Below are 21902 nucleotides of genomic sequence, written 5' to 3'. Positions count from 1 at the left end.
GACTCTAATAGGCCTCTGCGCACACATCTACAGAGCCTATTCTACTACAATGACCCGGGACTCAGACTTATAGACTTAGAGTGAATATTACTTTCTGAAACCCATACAATTAAGATTTGAACAAAAGCTACCTTCTACACTTAGAGCTTTGCTCTATTTATACATTCCCATGGTCAGCGGACCATGGGTAGGCCGACACATTCTAGATTAAATCACAATATTTTAGGGCAGACTACCCTTTGACTTGACTCATTACAATTCACACTCTAGGCACTTCATGGAGCCTTTACAATACCATTACTCAAAATTGTGGGCTTTAAGCCCCAAAACTGTTACGCGGGGGATCCACCACCCAACTAAAACCCTATATTTTGTACACTTAGGCAGCTTTCATCATGACAGGGTAGGGAAACCTTGCTTTTCTCACACTTGGATGGATTCCTTCGCAACGATGCATGGAAAACCCAAGTTCTAGAGACATACTAGGTAAGCGGTTTCCACCTCGTCGCGAAATGGAAACCCCAATTTCACAAGATTTCGGCAGTTCTTCATCATGCCGCAACATGGAAACCATGAGTTCCATAAAGTTGGGCAATTTGGTCATGTTGTGACATGGAAACCTAGGTTCCCCACACCACGTCCATAGTTTTCACCTGGGTAGGAGATGGAGACACAGAGGTTCCCTAAATTAGGAAAGTTCCCTCATAACACAAAATATAAGCCCCCATGTTCCACAGACTTGGACAATTCTTTGTCATTCAGTGGCATGGAAACTAGAGTTCTCTACACTAAGGTCTGGGTTTCTATCATGGTGGGACATGGAAGACTTGGGTTTCCCATAATTGGTCAGTTTATGTCATATGCCACGGAATGGGAAGGCCCGTGTTAGGTAGACTTGGGCAGTTGTTCCCTGTCGCGCGATGAAATGGACACCTGAAGCTCCCCAGACTTGGGTGGTCGTTCCCTTTTACACAATGACATGGAAACCTAAAGATCCAAAGAATTGGGCGGTCATTCCCTGTCGCACAATGACATGGAAACATGAAGCTACCTAGACTTGGGTGGCCATTCCCTCTCACATGATGACATGGAAACCCGAAGCTCCCCAGACTTGGGCAGCAGTTTTAATCGCGACGCGACATGGGAACCCTGTGTTTCCCAGACTTGGGTAGCAATCTTTGTCATGACACGAAATGGAAACCCCGTGTTTCCATAGACTTGGGTAGCACTTTCCATCACATCGCAAAATGGACACCTTGAGTTCCCCATGCCAGGGGAAAGACATGGAAACCCAAAGTTTCCTAGACTTGGGTGGTTTCTGTCAGTGGTTCTGGCTGCACCGCAACATGGAAACCACGGGTTCCCCAAACTTGGGTAGTGGTTTTGAAACAACCCAAGTTCCCCAGACTTGTGAGCTAGTTTCCATTGTCATGGAAACCCAAAGTTCCCTGCGTTGGAGCTTTGTTGGAAACCCTGAGTTTCCATCATGCCATAAAATATGGAAACCTGCGGTTCCATTAAGGGTGGGACATGGAAACTCCAAGCTTCCCCAGACCTAGGCACCACCTATTTCGGCCATGGTGTGACAGGGAAACCCCAAGTTTCCCAGGCTTGGGTGCCAAGCGTGACATGGAAACACCAAGTTTCCCTAGGTTTGGGTGCAAAGGTGCGACATCGAAACGCCAATTTTCCCTAGGTTTGGGCGTCGGGTGGAATCCCTAAATTTTGGGTGCCAGAGTGCGACATGGAAACCCAAAATTTTGGGTGCTGAGTGGAAACCCCAAATTTTGGGCACTGGGGCACTACATGGAAACCCAAAATTTTGGGTGCCAGTGCATCACATAGAAGCCCCAATTTTCTCGAGCTTCAACACATTTTTTGTCGCAACATGGAAACCCCAATTTTAAGCACTAGGGCATGAAATGGAAACCCCAATTTTTCCCGACTTTGACACCTTTTCAATCATGATGTGGAAACAACAAATTTCCCGCCCCCAAGCAAAGAATTTCTGAAATGTGTGCAATAAAAAATTGTCGTTTGGAGGAAGAGGCAAATGTGGGAGAGTTGACCAATTTTTTTTTAATAATGTGTGACAAAAGTGAAGCTCTTAATCGAGGTGAACAAGGGCTGAATATTAGTGGATTGTGGTAGAAAGGCCACTCTACCACTTACAATACCTCATCGCATATTTAAGTCATTTGCAAATGATTTTTCTCAACGATCATTTGAAATTGAACTTCAAAGCTACCCCGACCGAGATGATTCACGGTTGTGGTTTGCAAATGACACGGGTCCATTGGGGCGACAAACTGATGCCCCTACTGCGGGTTGAGATACAGTTGAAGAGTGACATGGACTGCTTCTAGCATGGATTCTGACTTAGAGACGTTCAGTCATAATCCGAGACATGGTAGATTTGGATTTTTCTCAACGACCATTTGGAATTGAACTTCAAAGCTTCCTTGATTGAGATGCTTCACAGTCGTAGTTTGAAAATGACATGGACCCCTAGGGGTGACAAAGCGATGCCCCAATTGTGAGTTGAGATACAATCAAAGAGTGACATGGACCACTTCTAGGATGGATTCTAACTTAGAGGCGTTCAGTCATAATCTGACACATGATAGATTTGCGCCACTAGATTTTCAACCAAGCGTGATGACCAATTGTGTGAATCAATAGTTCCTCTCATACTAAGTTTAATTACTATTACAGTGTGGTTCATTAGTAGGGTAAAACTAGCCTATCCCATGACCGTCTAAAACTAGCTCACCTTCCCTATTGGTGGGTGAACAATCCAACACTTGGTGAATTCTGCTTCACAATGATAGGAAGAGCCAACATCGAAAGATCAAAAAGCAATGTCGCTACGAACGCTTGGTTGCCACCAGCCAGTTATCCCTGTGGTAAATTTTCTAACACCTCTAGCTTCAAATTTCAAAAATCTAAAGGATCGATAGGCCATGATCCCACGATTTGTATTCGTATCGAAAATCAAAATCAAATGAATTTTTAACCTTTTGTTCCACACAAGATTTATGTTCTCGTTGAGCTCATCTTAGGACACCTACATTATCTTTTAACAGATGTGCCACCCCAGCCAAACTCCCCATCTGACAATGTTTTCCACCCAGATCGACCCTCTGAAATGTGCCTCAAAGGCCAAAACGAGGGGCAGTGCCCCATCTCTACCCCATGGAATAAGTAAAATAATGTTAAAAGTAGTGGTATTTCACTTGCACTGAAAATAGATCCCACTTATTCTACACCTCTCAAGTCATTTCAGAAATTCGGACTAGAGTTAAGCTCAACAGGGTCTTATTTCCCAATGATTATGCCAAGCCTGATCCATTGGTTTTGCTTTCACTAGATAGTAGATAAGGATAGTGGGAATCACGTTAATCCATTCATGTGCATGACTAATTATATGACGAGGCATTTGGCTACCTTAAGAGAGTCATAGTTACTCCCGTCGTTTGCCCTCGCTTGGTTGAATTCCTTCACTTTGACATTTATAGCACTGGGAAGAAATCACATTGTGTCAGAATCCGAAAGGACCATTGCAATGTTTTTTTTTCATTAAAGAGCTAGATTCCCCTTGTCCGTACAAGTTTTGAGTCGATTGTTCACTGCCTAGGGAAAATCCCCCCGTAGGGGGCATTCTATAGCCATAGTCCAATCAACACGCGGCTCCTCACCCTCGTTGTGAGAGCAGCTCGGGCAGACTATCGACAACCCATGAGTAGAGGGCATAGATCCCTCAGTCCAACCCTCAGATCCAATCATTTTCTCGAGGTTACGGATCCGTTTTGTTGACTTCCCTTACCTACACTATTCTATTGACTAGAGATTGTTCACCTTGGAGACCAGATGTGGTTATGAGTATGACCGAGCATGAACGGTACTCTATCCTCTAGATTTTCAAGGGCCTTTGAGGGTGCATCAAAAACCACAAGATGTGCGATGCTCTTCTAGCTGCTAGACCCTATCACCGGGTGAACTAATTCTAGGGTGGGAAAGCTATTAAAAGGAAAAGATAACTCTTCTCGGGGCCCCCGACGACGTCTTCAATTTCCTAACATTGCCTCCCGCCTCCATGTCCCGATTCAGGAATATTAACCCAATTCCCTTTCGATTCTCATGCATAGTGCACCCTTGATACAAGGCATCCCAATCTATTAGGATCGACTAACCCATGTCCAAGTGTTGTTCACATGGAACCTTTCCCCACTTCAGTCTTGGAAGTTCTCATTTGAATATTTACTATTACCACCAAGATCTACACCAAGGGCCAATCCACCCAAGCTCATGCCCAAGGTTTCTCAATGACTCCCGTGTCCTCATACTCATCGAATCCAGGAAATTGCTCCAATGGTCGAGTATAGGTTGTGCCCTTTAGCGCCATCCATTTTTGGGGCTAGTTGATTTGGCAGGTGAGTTGTTACACACTCCTTAGTGGATTTCAGCTTCTATGACCACTATCCTATTGTCTTAATCAACCAACCTTTGTGGGATCTAGGTTAGCATGCAATTCATCATCGTAACTCAACTTTCGGCTGATCTCGCATTGCCAATTCTATTGGGAAAAATTGCCCACTTAGAGCTCTTGATTCCATGCCACGGCACAATGGAGAAGCCGAACCCTCTTACCTATTTAAAGTTTGAGAATAGGTCGAGGGTGTTATGCCCTCGATGCCTCTAATCATTTTATTTACCCAATAAAACTTGTGTGTGAGCTCTAGCTATCCTGAGGGAAACTTCAAATGAAACCAGCTACTATATGGTTTGATTAGTCCTTCTCCCCCATAACCAAGTTAGACAAACCATTTGCATGTCAGTATTTCTACGAGCCTGTTGGGAAGGGGATCACCTGTGTAATTGTTTTGGGGCTTAGAGCCCACAATTTTGGGTAATGGTATTGTAAAGGCTCTGCCAAGTGGGTAGAGCATGAGTTGTAATGAGTTAAGTAAAAGGGTTGTCCGCCCAAAAATAATGTAAGATAAATAGAGCCTGCCCATGGTTCGCGGACCATGGGAATGTATAAATAGAGCAAGTTTCTAAGTGTAGAAGTTAGTTTTAGTAAGCTTTTGATCTGATCTAGAGTATGTGGGTTTCTGAAAGTGATAATCGCTCTGAGTCTATAATTCTGAGTCGTAGGTGGTAGTAGTAAGAGTAGGCTCTGCAGCTATGTGCACATGGTAGGAATCAGATTATACTTGAACAAGAAGATTAATAAAATATAAGTGTTTCTGAAATATCGTGCATTTGCTTGTAGATAGGTGTGCTTATTCTTTTGTTATGGTTTTATGCATCTCTTTAAAGCTTATGTTTGCACGCACTTGTTACGAATATTGAATGGTTGCTAAAATACTACTGAATTAAGCGAGATCTATAATAAAACATACTAAGGGTAAGCAACCTAAACTGTGCCTCTTCGCACTCGGTACAAGGGCTACACAAAGGTTAGATAGTTGCATGGAATAGTACAAGTGCAAAATATTGGTCCACGAACTCTCTATACCTCACAAGACATCCATAGGGTGCAGAAAAATGGTTCCAGCACCCTCCCATACTACCTCGGGTGACACCTCAATCTGCGCTCCACGGACTGTTGCCGAAAGGGCCAATAGTTTCAAGATTTGTTTGGCTAAAACAATTTTTAACCTGGGTCAGGCCCCAATAAGCCAACAAATGGTTCCATTGTTGGGACTGGTATCTGCCTAAGGGATGTCTAATGTCAGAACATTGGAACCCTTCGAAGAAGGAAATTGAAGATTGGTTGGATTAGAAGCTTCACGAGTTCGTGATACAAGAAAATCTGACTCTGTAGATATCTAAAAAGAGGTGGCTAGATCACTACATATATACAAAAATCCACGAGATCTTATTTGTGACCTTCTCTTCAGAGCTGTATGATTGGATCGTGAGGTTAGCTGACAGCCAGGGAAGGTGCAAGCTCGATCAACTAATAGTGTGGACTCCAGAGTTAGTGCACAGATTAGAAGCATCAGAAGGTAAGATCACACAGGTTTTAGACCATTGTCTCGATTGGATAATAGGAGGGTTTATCACTGAATTTGCGATAGACACGACTTTAAGCTACAGTGAAGCAAAAAGGCGTTTTCTCAAGGGACTGCGAGGTAAGTACATCAAATCTTTGAATACCTAGAATAAGATGTTATGTGAAAACCGGGTGATGCAAATACATTAATGAGTGGAATGACGTGGAGCGGAAAGGTCTACAAAGGTATCAAAGGGTTAGGAAATAGTCCTTTAATTTCACCTCCGCGAGTGGGCAAGGGAGAGTGCGCTTGGGTTTCTCCCAAGAGTGTGATCAATTTGATAAGGCAATGTATTCCATAGTTACCATGCCCACTTACACCACCACTCATATCACCTCCTTCACCTTCATCTTCGTCGAAACCACCTCCACCAAACCAGCAATTCAGCATGGTGAGTGCGATCAAGTTACCTTTATTCAGAGGAGTAGGGAACGAAGATCCAGATCAGTTTTGGTTCGTAGAAAAAGCAGTGTGGGAAGAACAAGGGTTTACATATGACAACATTAGGAAGGCCACATTGGTAAGCGCACTGCAGGATCATGCGCTAACATGGTATATCAAGCACTCAAATGATCACCCAAATGCAGGAATAACGAAAATCCAGATTGCGTTGAACAAAGAATTTAATTGGCCGAAGTCAGAGACACAATCGATCATCAGATTTAAGGAGATCGCCATGCTTCTAGGTGAAACCCCCTGGGATCTAGATCAGAGGCTAAAAAATATGATCCACGAGGTTAATATGACACTGGCAGATGCGCAACACTACGTGTGGTTTGTGGCATCTTTGAAACCACACCTAAGGACGACGCTATCACAGCAGAAGCTTTCAACCCAGGCGGAAGCATTGGAAATGGAAATGAGGTTGCATGAAACATCGATACAAGATCCAGGGTTTGGAGTCCAACAAATTCACATGCAACTACAAAAACTATGCTTGGAGATGCAGAGTTTGAAACAGGATAGGGTGCCTCAACTAGAAGCACACAAAGAAGTGTGGTGCATAAAATGTAAAGACCATGGCCACGATAAGGATCACTATCTAGTATTCGCGAACTATTTGGCAGGAGGGGGACCAATGCCATTGAGACTAGAGGCTCGAGGAGGGCCAAGTGTGGCACCCACGCCCTAGTGTGCATCTATCAAGTTGGGGGAAATCACACTACGGAAAACTGTCATCTGATGCAAAAGTATACACCGACTCCGCAACAACTATTTTGTAATTTCTGTAGATCAGTGGGCCACTATGAGCGAAACTGTCAGAGTTATGAGTTGTTTATGGATTGAACACCTACCTATAGGATGCAGATCGAGGCGTGAGGTCAGGATCTAGCCGCAGGAATAGCGCATGGTGGATTCCAAGGATGCGGATAAGGATGAAGAGGAATGGGACTCGGATGAGGGCACAGACAGTTAATCTTCTATAATTGTAGAGGACCTGGGCACTACACGCGTGACTATATGAACCTAACCAGAACTTGTTATCCATATTGTTATCAATTTGATCATGAAGCAGTAGATTTTTTGACGTTGATTGCTCAAATGCACGAGAAAGGGGTACTATAGCCTACTCCGACTCAAAATATCCAAATGATGAGGTTTGAATTGTGCGAAGAATAGGAAAATGTGAACATGGTGCTTAGAAGCGATGTGAGCACAGGGGAAGATAAGGAAAAGCAACCCGAGGATGATACATGGGTTCGCAAGGCTCGTATGAAGGAACCTGAGTTTGACTTGGAGGGTGCGAGGGAAACGTTTATGGAAGCTAAGAAGATCTTCACGGAGGCCTCTACTTCAGGTAGTAAGGATCAACTAGAGCCAGGAATGGATGCTTCTATGCTTACTACATTTTTAGAGATGTGCATGAAGCTTCTACACAGCAATAAGGTGGTTAAAGCATTACAGGAGTTCATAACTAGGTGCATAGGGTTAGGAGAACCATGCATAGTCTGGAAGCTGGGAAAGCATGCATTGTGCATCAGGAGGGAAATGCAGTTGTCAGTGCAAATTGGTGAATATGAGATGGATCAGGTCATCCTAGACCCGGGCTTACACGCGAATGTGTTACCAAAGCAGACATGGGAACACATGGGTAGGCTCACGTTACAGTGGTCTCCTATCCAATTACAAATGGCGAACCAACAAAAGATCGTGCCCATGGGAATATTGCAAAGGGGTAACAGTGGATATCGAAGGTGCGAGTACACACACTGACTTTGAGGTAATAGAGATTGTGGATGACAGTAACCCTTACCCTACATTGTTAGGGATAGAATAGGCCATGGATATGAATGGAGTCATCAACCTGAAGAAGTGAAAAATGATTTTCGAGAAAAAGTCCCTACGCGTAGTGGTTCCGCCCGATCCGGCCGAAGGGGCGCGCTACACTGAACCTGTGCATGAAGATGATAATGACGATGAGCTAGATTGCATCTATCAAATAAAGGCGCAAGACCAGGATTGGGTGAACCCGACTGAAGATGGAAGAATATCATGGGAGTGCGATAGTTCTTATACTTCGGGTTCGAACAAAGAAATAGAACACTGGCATAACTGGTTGCACGAAGTAACAATGCTAAATTGCAACATGATGATTAGATCACTGTGGTGCATGAGGACTGAAGCAAGGGAATTGGATACATATGATGGGGAGATAGGCGCGGATGAATTCTTAGACAAATTCGAAAGGTCAATACCAAAACAGCAGTGATACGGTGTGATGGAATGGGCATTGTGCATGGCACCTGCACAATGGTGGTAGAAACACCATAAGAATATTGGGAGCTAGAGTGAATGCAAAAGATGGATGCACTTACGATTTGGCAGTCCCCAACATCGAACGCAAGCTGGGTAGCCAGGGCGAAGCAGTTTGCATGCCCACCTATTTCGATGGGTGCAAACTAGTGCTGGGAAAGCACATTACAGGCTAAGGATAAAAAATCAGAACTTGACACAATAGCAGGAAAAGTGACGCACACCACAAATACCCTACGATGGAGCTATAGAAATTTTGAATAATAAACACATATTCGACAAAGATTATCCTGATTATATACTTATAAGTAGAACATGCATAATACATAACCTCCTCTACATTGATCATCAATTTACAGAAGCAGAAACATTCACAGGCATACATAGAAGCATCAATCACACATATCAACACAGTATTTTCCCGGGCAAATCATCTCGCTAAAAACCACAACTATCTGTATATTATAGTGATTGAATCATGTAACAATACATGTTACAATTCTTATCACAAGAAATCCAGTACCAGCTCCACCTGTTACACACAATACAGCTCAGATCTGATCTCCAAATCTCCCCCGCTGCTTGCCTACCTCCAAAACTCAATACCTGCTTAAGAATTGATGAGAATGGTTTAGAAAACTCGTATTTCACCTGCAAATAATCACTCACACTGTGTTGGACGTGAGCACAGGCTACAATTCTTGGTATTGGCCAATCCATTGGCATACTCAATCCCTCTGATTGTGCAAATCATCATGCACAGCTATAGTCACAACTGATAGCAATATGATCCTCTAACACCTGTCCCTGTTGAACTGAACATGCACTGACATGCAACTAAGTTAACTGATGTATTCTATAGTTGCATTATGAGTTAATAACTTGTGAATTAATTAATAACTAATTCACCCAACTCATCTCTAGTCTATTGATTAGTTAGACTAAATACAACTAGTTTAACAAAGTTAAACTGAACACAACTCCATCAACTGCACCTCCAATCCACTAAACTTAACTCACTTGAGTTCTAACTGAAGTCTTGCAGGCAAATATGATTCATCCCATAGGTAACCACGTATTTCCTTCTGGGACCTACATGTACCACATCCGTAGCTCATCCTGAAGTGCTCCAAGAGAATAAGATTAAGTTTATAGTCCAAATATTATTATGAGACAATAATATTTCATTTTTTCTATTTTTGATAGCCAGTCTAAAAATAGACTTTGATCACTCATACTGTGATCACTCATACTGTGGTCACCCATACTGTGATCACCCATACTGTGATCACCCATACTATGATCATCCCTGCTGGGCTCAAAAATAGAACTTTCGCCATAATTTTCCTGCGGGCCCACTTAGTGAAGGTGACTCTTTTCACTAAGCTCCATCATCTTGTTGCATTCTCAACAAGCATTTCTTGTTGCAAAATTTTCAACACTCCCTCTCAACAAGAAAGGCTTCCTCTCAAACCTGATCCTATAACTCTGGAATGTTCTCCATGCAACACATCTGGCCGGTCCACTTGCTCTGTCATCAAAGTCTTGACTGCTATTGCCTCTGTCGACTGAAAACTCTGCATCTTTGTGCTCTTCAGTATCTGACTACTCTAGCCTCTGTCACTTTGATCTCTGACTGCATCTGTGTTTCTGCTAGTTCTATCTCCCAGCATTGCATCCGCACTACACCTCCCATATGACCTCCTTGTTGGGCTAGAAACACCCTCTGATGCTGAAGCTCTACCTGCTGTTGACAAGTGCTCCCTCTCTGACATCTACGCTATTGCAACATCTCCATGCATCTCGCACCATTGCACACCTCTCTGTGCCACCTAGCACTGTGCAAAACACTTGTGCCTCTCGCATTGTTGCAGCCTGCTAACTATGCGCTGTCCTGGGATTCCCTGCACTGTCACTCTCTTTGCTGCTCCATCCGCATTTGTCTCTACCCAATCAGTCAGTGCCTGCTACACCACATCGGGGCTCCCGTAGCAAGGTCTCATCCAAGAGGTTGGGTACCTCAAGGATCCTACCCCTCCTCCTTGGGCAATCAATCCACATCACCCCACCTCCTACCTGGAGGTATGGCTACATGCGATCCCTCAGCCCACCTGGCTCGAAGTTTCCCCCTACTGGAGGTCTCTGCATGAGTAGATTTCTCTACTTGATCTCCACTCAACTTCCCTTGTTGTGGCTGCTCCACAACCTCCTGAAGCTGCTGCACCAATCATGGCTCCTCCACAATCATTTGAGACTTCTTCTGGCTCTCCATGTTGAGAGGTAATGTACGCTCCCTCTCAACCACCAAATCTCCATCAGTTGCCTCCCTGCTCAAGGCTTTACATGCATCTTGAACCTCAAGAGCATACAAGTTCTTGACCCATGAACCAATCTACTTCACCTTGCTAGTGATGATGTGTCTAAGGAAAACCTTTCCCTTACTGAAGACTACATCATAGCCTCTGTCTTCCAGCATCGCGATTGACACCAAGTTTCTCTTCAGTCCTGGTACATACTTGACATCGGTCAAGGTAAGGCGAGCTCCATGCTCCCTCTGAAAAATAACCATGCCTACACCTGAGACACTATACTTCTCATCATTACCCATCCCTATGAGTATCTGGAGATCTTTCTCCTCCAAAGTACTGAACAAACTCTTGTCACTGGTCATGTGGAAAGAAGCTCCACTGTCAAGAAACCAACCACTTCCCATCATGGATGAAACCATGCATGTGAAGAGTGTGAATTCCAACTCAAACTGTGAAGCAAGTGAGGCTACCTCACCTTCAGATCCTTCCTCAGATCCCTTCTTAGACTTCTTCTTTGGGCAATTAGTAGCATAATGACCCAACTCATGACAACGAAAGCATCTCACCTTCGCCTTGTCAACCTTCTTCCCACCACTGGAAGAACTGGATTTGGAAAGAGAACCCTTCTCCTTCCCCTTCTTCACCTTACTCGCTAAGGCACAGTTCTCCTCATCCTGCATGGATGAAGATCCGTCTCCGGTGCTCTGTCTAATCTCATCCTGCACAAGATCCGACCAAAGTCTCTCCCATCCTGGCAGTTTCTCCCTTCCACTCACTGAGTCCTGGTAGCTATGCCAACTCTTAGGAAGGTCAAGGAGTGTTAGACTCACCATCCTCATCCGACAGTCACCCCCACACTTCCCAGCTCATCCCGGAATTGGGTGAACTTCGTGAGATACTGGGGCATACTCTCTCCATTCTCACACTTAATGTTTGTGAGTTTTATCTCTTGCTTTGGAATTAAATTCAAATTCCACCAGCTCAAAAACTCAACCACTTCCGATCTAGAATTCGTGAGAACAAAGTATTTCTTGTATAGAGATTGACTGTCTGGGCATTCACCGGATATCTCACCTTCCAAAAGAAGGATGAATCCAGAGGCTACTTGGCCCGATTACAGACTCTGCCTGAAGTAATAAAATGTAAACTCTTTCTGAATAATAGATCCGATGATGAATCCTCGCTTTGATATCCTGTAGAACTTTTTCTACAAATCAACCAGCTCTGATACCATGTAGAAATTCTGAATAATAAACACATATTCAACAGAGATTATCCTGATTATACATTTATAAGTGGAACATGCATAATACATAACCTCTTCTACGTTGATCATCAATTTATAGAAGCAGAAACATTCACAGGCGTACATAGAAGCATCAATCACACATATCAACACAGTATTTTCCCAGGGAAAGCATCTCGCTAAAAACCCCAACTATCTGCATATTATAGTGATTCAATCATGTAAAAATACATAGTATAATGCTTATCACAAGCAATCCAGTACCAGCTCCACCTGTTACACATAATACAACTCATATCTGATCTCCAAATCTCCCCCGCTGCTTGCCTGCCTCCACAGCTCAATACCTGCTCAAGAATTGATGAGAATGGTTTACCAAACTCGTATTTCACCTGCAAAGAATCACTCACACTGTGTTGGACGTGAGAACAGGCTACAATTCTTGGTATTGGCCAATTCATTGGCATACTCAATCCCTCTGATTGTGCAAATCATCATGCACAGCTATAGTCACAACTGATAGCAATCTGATCCTCTAACACCTGTCCCTGCTGAACTAAACATGCACTGACATGCAACTAAGTTAACTGATGTATTCTATAGTTGCATTATGAGTTAATAAATTGTGAATTAATTAATAACTAATTCACCCAACTCATCTCTAGTCTATTGATCAGTTAGACTAAATACAACTAGTTCAACAAACTTAAACTGAACACAACTCCATCAACTGCACTTACAGTCCACTAAACTCAACTCACTTGAGTTCTAACTGAAGTCTTGCATGCAAATATTAGTCATCCCATAGGTAACCACGTATTTCCTTCTGGGATCTGCATGTACCACATCCGTAGCTCATCCTGAAGTGCTCCAAGAGAATAAGATCAAGTTTATAGTCCAAATATTATTATGAGACAATAATATTTCACTTTTCTATTTTTGACAGCCAGTCTAAAAATAGACTTTGATCACTCATACTGTGGTCACCCATACTATGGTCACCCATACTGTGGTCACCCATACTGTGATCACTCATACTGTGATCACCCATACTGTGATCACCCATACTGTGATCATCCCTGCTGGGATAAAAAATAGAACTTGCGCCATAATTTGCCTGTGGCCCACTTAGTGAAGGCGACTCTTTTCACTAAGCTCCATCATCTTGTTGCATTCTCAACAAGAATTACTTGTTGCACACTTTTCAACAGGAGCATTCGCAAAGCTATGTAGAATCATGAATAGAGTTTACCAAGTAGGATGAACAGATTGGGACCTACGCGTACCAACAATTCTATGGGCCTATAGGACCATAAGCAAAAAGTGGAGCATGGAAATGACCTCAACAGTATCAAGAAGAGAGGAAACCAGGAGGATAGAGAAGAATCGACAAACCATAGTAGGGATAGGATGCGAGGACCTGGGTAAAGGAATTAGGTAGTTTCAAGAATTCCTTTGGCAAGGGAGCATGAAACTTCGTGAACTCGATGATGAGTGGGCATGGCTGAGGAAGAGAAGTGTGACATTGCATGAAGAAATAAACGAACTAAAAACGAAATTCGTGCAAGTGGGCTGTGATAAAATAAGCATGTTGGGATCAAGTCTAGCCAACCTTGCTATCATGGCTGCAACCACACCTTACTGGACAAGGGAGCGTACCACAAAAAGAAGAATGCAACACACTATAGGACATAAGGATATTTGAAGGGTGCCCGCAGCCCAGGCTAGTAGGAAAATCAGAGCATCGCACCAGGGGTGTGACCACCTGACTATCTATAGGAAGCATAGTCTCAGTGCTCCAAGTACTTGAAAGAAGGTGTGAGACTATAAACAAGTTTGTCGGAGAGCTGCACGGAAAGGAGGTTCTGTGTAGGGCTAGTCTATCACAAGAATCACAGTCATGCATAAGGGGCTACCCTCACAAGTATGCTGGGAGGTGACCGTTGATGTCACTATTCATGACAAGAGGTATAATTTAGGGAAGAAAGGAGCAAGTGGCAGGCCATTAAGATAGGAATTAAGAGCTAGATTCGGGATGAGCTGTCGCCAAGAAGGTACTGCTAACTTAGATATGGAGGGAATGGTCGAGTTCAAATTCAAAAGTTATTATAAAATTCCATGGGGTAGCTGTGAAGCAAAAATTGGTTGTTTGAGATTTGAGCCAATACAGAGCAATGAGAACCAAGCTACCTAGCCACCCATGAGTATGTGACCCAACCAATCCAGTATAGACACAATGTTAAGAACCAGATTGCAATTCACAGAAGTTACCCCAGAGCCCCAGGTGAACCAAGAGGAGCCTGTAGAGGCAGTAGGCACACTAGAGGTTCTGAATTCCCCACGCATGCTGCAACCACAGAAAAACAAACAGCCAATGGGGTGAGTCTAGGTATAACTAGGAAACCCAAGAATTACTAAATTGTTAATGACAGAGAAGGGCAAAACTGTCACTGTTGAAACATAGGAGGTGGAGGAATATTTGCAAGCCCTAATAGCCAAAATTGATGCATAGGACGATGAGGTAGAGAATGTCTCCTAAGTACCTTTATCGATAGATTTACCCCCTTATATTCCCCCATAGATAGAGTTAGAGGCCATGAAAAGTGCGCTCTAGACCCCACTTCTTCCAGATGACATAAGGTTTGACAGTCTGCCGCTGGGATGGGTATCTAATATAAAATTTGAAGACTAGGACCTCACAAATAGTGAGAAATTACCACAGTTGGTCGCGAAAAAATTACTGCAGCAGATGGTTGTGCAGTGTGGAGAAGGCTGGGTTACTCCATCTATGGTGGATACCCCACTAACACTGCGCGCCCATCACAATTTTTTTCATCTGGAAGCTACTGTGTCTAGTACATGATGGGTATATTTGGTTGGAGGAGCTGATTCCCATCACGATTGACCTAATTCACTGAATTTCACGGCTGCCCATTAGACATCGCAAGAAAGAGCAATGACTTGGGCCTTGCAGAAGCTATGAAGGCCAAATATAAGCTAGAGAAAAGGAAGCAAGGGTATGTAATAGCAAGCATCAAGGACTGAGGGGTACACATCACCACCCAACTACTGGCTAGCAAGCTCATGAGGAAATGCCGCACAGATGAAGTGACAACATCTGTAATTGTGTTGGTGGAGTAGTGTGCAGAAGGGCTCTAGTTCAACTGGGTGCAGTTTCTCTGCGATGAATTTTTGACAAATTGTAGGGAAGCCGAGGAGCATGGTAAGACCTTCCACTATAAGTGGTTTCTCTTATCCATCTTGCTGGTTGCTGGGGAACTACTGGCAGATTGCCAGTTTCCCACCATTGAGAGGAACCTACTCGAGGCCGTGAGGTACACCTCGCTCTAGGCAACGAAAGACGCGACGAGGATTCGAGAGATAAAAGTGTTTTGGGTATTTGTAGAGGTGAGCTTACAAACATGGATCAACCATAAGTCATGCTTGTCCCCGAAAATATATAATAGTTTACAGAGCCCAATAGAACTCAAGGAATATATGCATAACTTGTATATCTAGGCGCGCAAGGATCCAACTCGATAGTGAGTAAAGTTGTCATTCATTGCCACAAACGATGCAATATTCAAAGTAATGGAATCATGGTCTCTAGAGTGGCACACCCCGGACTTGGCAGAACTGGAAAAAATCATAGCACAACAGAAGAAGAGGGAGACCAAGCTGCGCGTCACAAAGCTGGTGGAGAGAAAGTGCTAGGAACAGTAAGTGACCATGTAGCGGAAGGCGATTGAGGCAACAACAATAGAGAAAATGGTAAAAACTATAACTGTGCCCACTGAGGAGACCAAGGAAGGTCAAGAAATGTCCACAGAATAGGACATATAGGGGGAGGTAGAAAAAAAGGAATGCACGAACCTTAAAACAAAAGTGACCCCACTCAAGAGGCTGCATGACCAGGAGCAGCCACCTGCACGCAAAAATATGAAGACAATGAAGACTATGGAGGGAGACCTTGTTGTCACTAAGGATGCTCTGAAAGAGTTGATGACGGAGCATACAATTGTGTTGGGGGTGCTTAGAGAGCACTTGCAGGCATTATCGGTGTGACCCCTAACAGTGATGACACCGCACCTTGTGGAAGATATATCCGAAGCTGAGCAGATGGTGCATGCACGCACAATGAACACTTTGGTGTTACTAGAAGCTATCATCTTCACAGAAGCCAAAGGTGACATGAGGAGCTGGGGATTGAATTTGGCCACCCTTCCTAGAGAAATCCTCTATCAGCTGTAGGATGGGGTAACTGGTGAGATTCATGCTATAGGGAGGGCCGCGATCTCCAGGTCTTGAGTGAGTAGAAGATAAACTTAGAACAACTCAGCCTGCAGCGTGACAACCTACTTGCCCAAAACCAAGGATTAGAACTGGTAGTGGAGGAGGGCTGTAGCAGCATTCTGGAGTTGGCTATGTTGGCAGCACTCCCCACCATGGAAAAGATTCATAAACTAGAATCTGGAGTTTGTAGGACCTAGGAGCAAGCCATGAAGGTCCAGTTGGAGCTGAACCTTCAGATTGCGGAGTTGCAATTGAAGACACAGTCCTCTACACCCTCAAAAGTTAGAGAGCAGCGCCACTGCGACGTTCAATTGAGGTTGAAAGAGATAGAACACATTGTACATGACTGCATAGGATTGTTGGACCAATCACTCGTCACCCTCACCTCATTACAGAAGGACCCAACGCTACAACAATTAGAGACAGAAGTGTGGGAATTACAGTAGGCCTATGACAATGTTCATAGAACTACACAGATGGTCACCCTTACCAAGTGATTGGCAAAAATGAGGGAGGCCCAGACTCTAAAAGAATAGGTGGATGCCACATGCCAAAAGAAGCAGGGATTAAAGCATGCATCCAACCTTGGCTCGAAGAAGTGTTCACGGTCACTGCCAGGATTGAGGCCCAGATGCAGGGCACATATGCAAAAAGGCAAGAGGATGCCTCTGACAATGATGCATTAGACAATCATGCACAATTGATACAGTAGACATCAGAGGAATGTGTGGCAGATGTTCACAAAGCGCAGAGATTGCTGGATGAACTTCACGTGAGGATCACCGCACTAGCTAGGTGACTCGAGATGAGTCATGATGTTTGTGTTGGGGGCCTATTGGGCAAGGGATCCTTGGGGCTTAAAGCCCACAATTTTGGGTAATGTTATTGTAAAGGCTCCGCAAAGTACATGGAGCATGAGTTGTAATGAGTCAAGTCAAAGGGTTGTTTGCTCAAAAATAATGTAAGATAATAGAAAGTGAGTCAGCCTGCCCATGGTCCATGGACCATGGGAATGTATGAATAGAGCAAGGTTCTAAGTGTAGAATTTAATTTTAGTAAGCTTTTGATCTGATCTGGAGTATATGGGTTTCTGAAAGTGATAATCTGTTTGAGTCTATAAGTCTGAGTCGTAGGTCGTAGTAGTAAGAGTAGGATCTGCAGCTGTGTGTGCAGAGGCCTTGTAGAGTCCACAGTTGTGTGCATGGACCCCTGTAGTTGTGTCCGTAGGGTAGGAACCTGATTGTGCTAGAACAAGAAGATTAAAAAAATATAAGTGTTTCTGAAATATCGTGGATCTGCCTGTAGATCGGTGTGCTTATTCTTCTGTTATGGTTTTATGCATTCCTTTAAATCTTATGTTTTCATGCACTTGTTAGTAATATTAAATGGTTGCTAAAAGACTACTGAATTAAGCCAAATCTATAATAAAACATACTAAGGGTAAGGAATCTAGATTGAGCCTCTTTGCGCTCAGTAAAATGGCTACGCAAAGGTCAGATAGCTGCGAGAAACAGTACAAGTGTGGAAGATTGGTCTGTGAACTCTCCAGATCTCATCAAGACATCCCTAGGGTGCAGAAACCTAGTTCCAGCACCCTCCCATACTACCTCGGGTGAGACCTCAGTCTGTGCTCCATGGACTGTTGCCGAAAGGGTTGGTAGTTTCAGGATTTGTTTGGCTAAAACACTTCTAAACCTAGGTCAGACCCCAATAAGCCAATAGAGCCTCCACCAGAGTTTCCTCTAGATTCGCCCTGCTCAGGCATAGTTCACCATGTTTCAAGTTGCAACAAGTGTGCTCAAACTCAAACACTTCACATAAGCTCAAGGTCAGTCGAAGATGCACCCCCCAGAGAGGGGATCTCACTTGTCATCTTTCTTGCACCTCGCAGGTTTTCAAACCCATCAATTCACACACATGTTAGACTCCTTTGCCTATGTTTCAAGATGAGTTGAATGGAAAGACCACTAACCAATACCATGAAGCCGCAGGTGCACATGGCCCACGACAAGGGCGCATGCTTCATTCCTTGACCACCGCAATGATAAACCGACAAGTAGTAATCCACCTATGCTTCTGACGATGCAGTAACCCATGTTGGTTTGCACCTCAAGTCGAGCAGCAGACCAGCCTGAACCATTCCACATCTGACTGAGATGCATCCATAGCCTCCATCCGCTTCCCTCCCAACAATTTCAAGCACTTTTTAACTCTGTTTTCAAATTCCTTTTCATCTTTCACTAGTGGTACTTGTTCGTTATTGGTCTCTCACCCTTATTTAGCCTTGGACATAATTTACCACCTAATTAGGGATGGATTCCCGAAAAGCCTGAATTGTCGTCAACCTTTCCTGATGCAGTAGGCTCTTGGCCCGACAAGGCTATCACCCTCTCAGATGCCCCCTTCCAAGGGACTTGGCCCAGGTCTGCCTCTAAGGATGCTTCTACAAACTACAATTCAGGTGACGCTGCCGCCAAATTTTCATGCTTGGCTCTTCCTGGTTTGCTCACCGCTACTAGGGGAATCCTTGTAAGTTTCCTTTCCTCCACTTAATTATATGCTTAAACTCAGTGGGTGTTCTCACCTAAGCTAAGGTCACAAGATGGAGCTAAATCCACCCTACTCGATGGGAGGACAAGAGAGAGTAAAGCAAGTTTGAGCGATGCCACACAATACCTGCATCAACTAACGTCGACTGCCCATTGAAGGGGACAAGATCACTACTCGCCAATGCATGCCATGAAAAATCACTTGAGATATTTCAACCAACCGCACTTCATTGGGCACAGATGATCAGTTCTGCTGCTCCCTAACATATTGCAGGGAGTGCATTTGAATGGGATGCGATGCCCAAACAGACGTGCCCTCGACTGATGCCTCAAGCACAAATTGTGTTCAAAAACTCAATGATTCATGGGATTCTACAATTCACACTAAGTATCACATTTCACTACCTTCTACATCATAACAAGAATCGAGATATCCATTACTGAGAGTCGTTTCCACATATTACCAACAAAGCTACCACAACAATGAATAGGGGCACCCCCCACGAGAAATTTAAGGCTAAAGGCCAAAAGGATTAAAGGAAGAAAAACGCATGAATGAAAGAGAAACAAAGGTGTCTACCCCATCTTAGGAGGAGGCTCAAACAGAGAACAATCTTCCCTAGCTCCACGCCCTCACAAAAGAGGGAAAATGCATGGAACAACAATTGAGAAGGACTAGGGTGGCCACCATGGGAGCTCGCACTACTTTTAATCCTTCCCAAACACCAATTGACAATAGTTCCCCCTTTTCTCCATAAATCTAGGGACTGAAAGGAAGAAGGGAAGAAAACAAGGTGGAATAAATAGAGATCAAACGTGGCTACCAGCTCACAAGGGGAGGCTCAAATAAAGTACAAGCCTTCCAATCCCCGTTCCTTCGTAAAAAGGAAAGAATTCAAGGGGATGACGATCGAGAAGGACTAAGGTGGCCACGCAGAAAGATCGGACTATGTTTCATCCTTCCTGAACACAAATCCACATCAATCCCACCTTTTCTTTGTAATGCTATGAGCCAAAAGGAAGAAGGGAAGAAAACTACATGAAAGAAAGAGATATCAAACATAGCTACCAGCTCACAAGGGGAGGCTCAAATAGGGAAAAAGCTTCCCCAACCCTGTGCCTTTGCAAAAAGGGGGGAACTGCAGGTGACAACGATCGAGAAGGACAAAAGTGGCCACCTTGGGAGCTCGCATTGAGTTTTTTCCTTCCTAAACACCAATCCACAACAATCCCACATTTTCTTTGTAAATATAGGGGCCAAAAGGAATATTGGAAGAAAACAAAATGAAAGAAGGAGATATCAAACATGGCTACTAGCTCACAAGGGGAGGCTCAAACAGAGAACAAGCTTCCCCAACCTCGTGCCTTCACAAAATGGGGGGAACTCCAGGGGACGATGATTGATAAGGACTAGGGTGGCCACCCCAGGAACTCACACTGCTTTTCATCCTTCCCAAACACCAATCCACAACAATCCCACCTTTTCTCCATAAATCTATGGGCCAAAAGGAAGAAGGTGTTATAGACATTTTTGTGCCTTACAACATGAAGCCTGAAATGTCCATAATCTAAGGGATCCAAAGTCCCTAAACATGTTGTTCCTACCCCTAGAGGAACAAGGTCAGCAAACCACAACACTGAAAATCAGTTCTCCACCTGAAAACACCCAAAAACAAGCAATTTCTGGATCATGTCAACTGCTCCACTGAGCATCTGCGCTGAATGTCCACTGCCCCTCTCTGTACCTGCGTTGAATGTCAAATCCAACAAAGGCTACCTGCGCTGAGCGAGATTGGACAAGTGGCACAGTCATTCTTCAAGGTGTCAATGCCCAGGAAGCTTCCAAAATGACACTTGGATCAGGGAATTCGCCTAGTGATGAGTAAGAGGTTCTTAAACTCCAAGTGGAAGCAAGGATCTCCAAGTGGACTCAAGAACTGAAGTATAACTGAAGTGGGAGAGGACACTAGTCAGCTCTTAAGCTGACTCATCCTTTCTCCAAAACTCCTATATATAGAGCTCTCTCATGAGGTCTAAGGAGGCTGGAATTTTGTGAATGTAAGGAAGTGCTGTTGGTTTGAGTTTAGAGCTATTGGGTGATTGCTTTGAAGGAGGTGAAGAGGAGATTTCTTTCTGCTGGGAGGTGTTGCTGGATTGGGCCTCTTATGGTTGTAACACTCCTTGAACTTTACTTCTTCCATTAATAAAGCATTTGAGGTTCTTCTATATGCATGTGTCTCAATGGTGTATTGTTATACTTGTGTATTTGATTTATTCTAATCCTTGAATCAATTATGAATGTATGCTTCTTGTAGTTTCCCTCTCTTGCCTTTTTGCAGGATCTTTGTGTAGCTGGGCCAGTGAAAGAGCAAGGAGCTGGGAGCAAGCAGCAAGGAGAGAAGATTGGATCAATCATTAGCGAAAGACATCGGTTAGTGGATCCCTTTCTCCCCTATTTTACTTTCATAAAGAAGAAATCTTAGATAGCTTTGCTTCGGTTGTTGCTGAGGTACTATCACCCTTAGAGTGGGATAGGGTCATTCCGTATTGGATACTTTTCCCTACAACAAATTGGCGACTCCACTGGGGATCAAAACAAAACTGTTGATCTGTAGGTTGAGAACATGGAACGCCCCAGCCAAGGAATTCCTCATGATGGAAATCCTAGTCCTTTCTCCTCTTGGGGAGA

At 43.9% G+C, this 21902-nt stretch overlaps 1 non-coding gene and 1 pseudogene across 1 annotated transcript; both read right to left on the bottom strand.

Moving 5' to 3' along the window:
- Positions 1 to 2108: 2108 nt before the first annotated feature.
- LOC149238819 (25S ribosomal RNA) lies at positions 2109 to 3841 on the bottom strand (annotated as a pseudogene).
- Positions 3842 to 19508: 15667 nt separating this feature from the next.
- Positions 19509 to 19662, bottom strand: LOC149238818 (5.8S ribosomal RNA). Its single transcript, XR_016246911.1, has one exon. It is a non-coding gene; the product is annotated as a 5.8S ribosomal RNA (ribosomal RNA).
- Between the last annotated feature and the right edge of the window lie 2240 nt (positions 19663 to 21902).

Source organism: Pinus tabuliformis, chromosome 8 (assembly GCF_031772625.1).
Source record: "Pinus tabuliformis cultivar Carrire ecotype Pingquan chromosome 8, CPIR1, whole genome shotgun sequence".
Taxonomy (NCBI): Eukaryota; Viridiplantae; Streptophyta; class Pinopsida; order Pinales; family Pinaceae; genus Pinus; species Pinus tabuliformis.
Note: the sequence above shows the minus strand (reverse complement) of the source record. Positions and strands in the feature narration are given on the sequence as shown.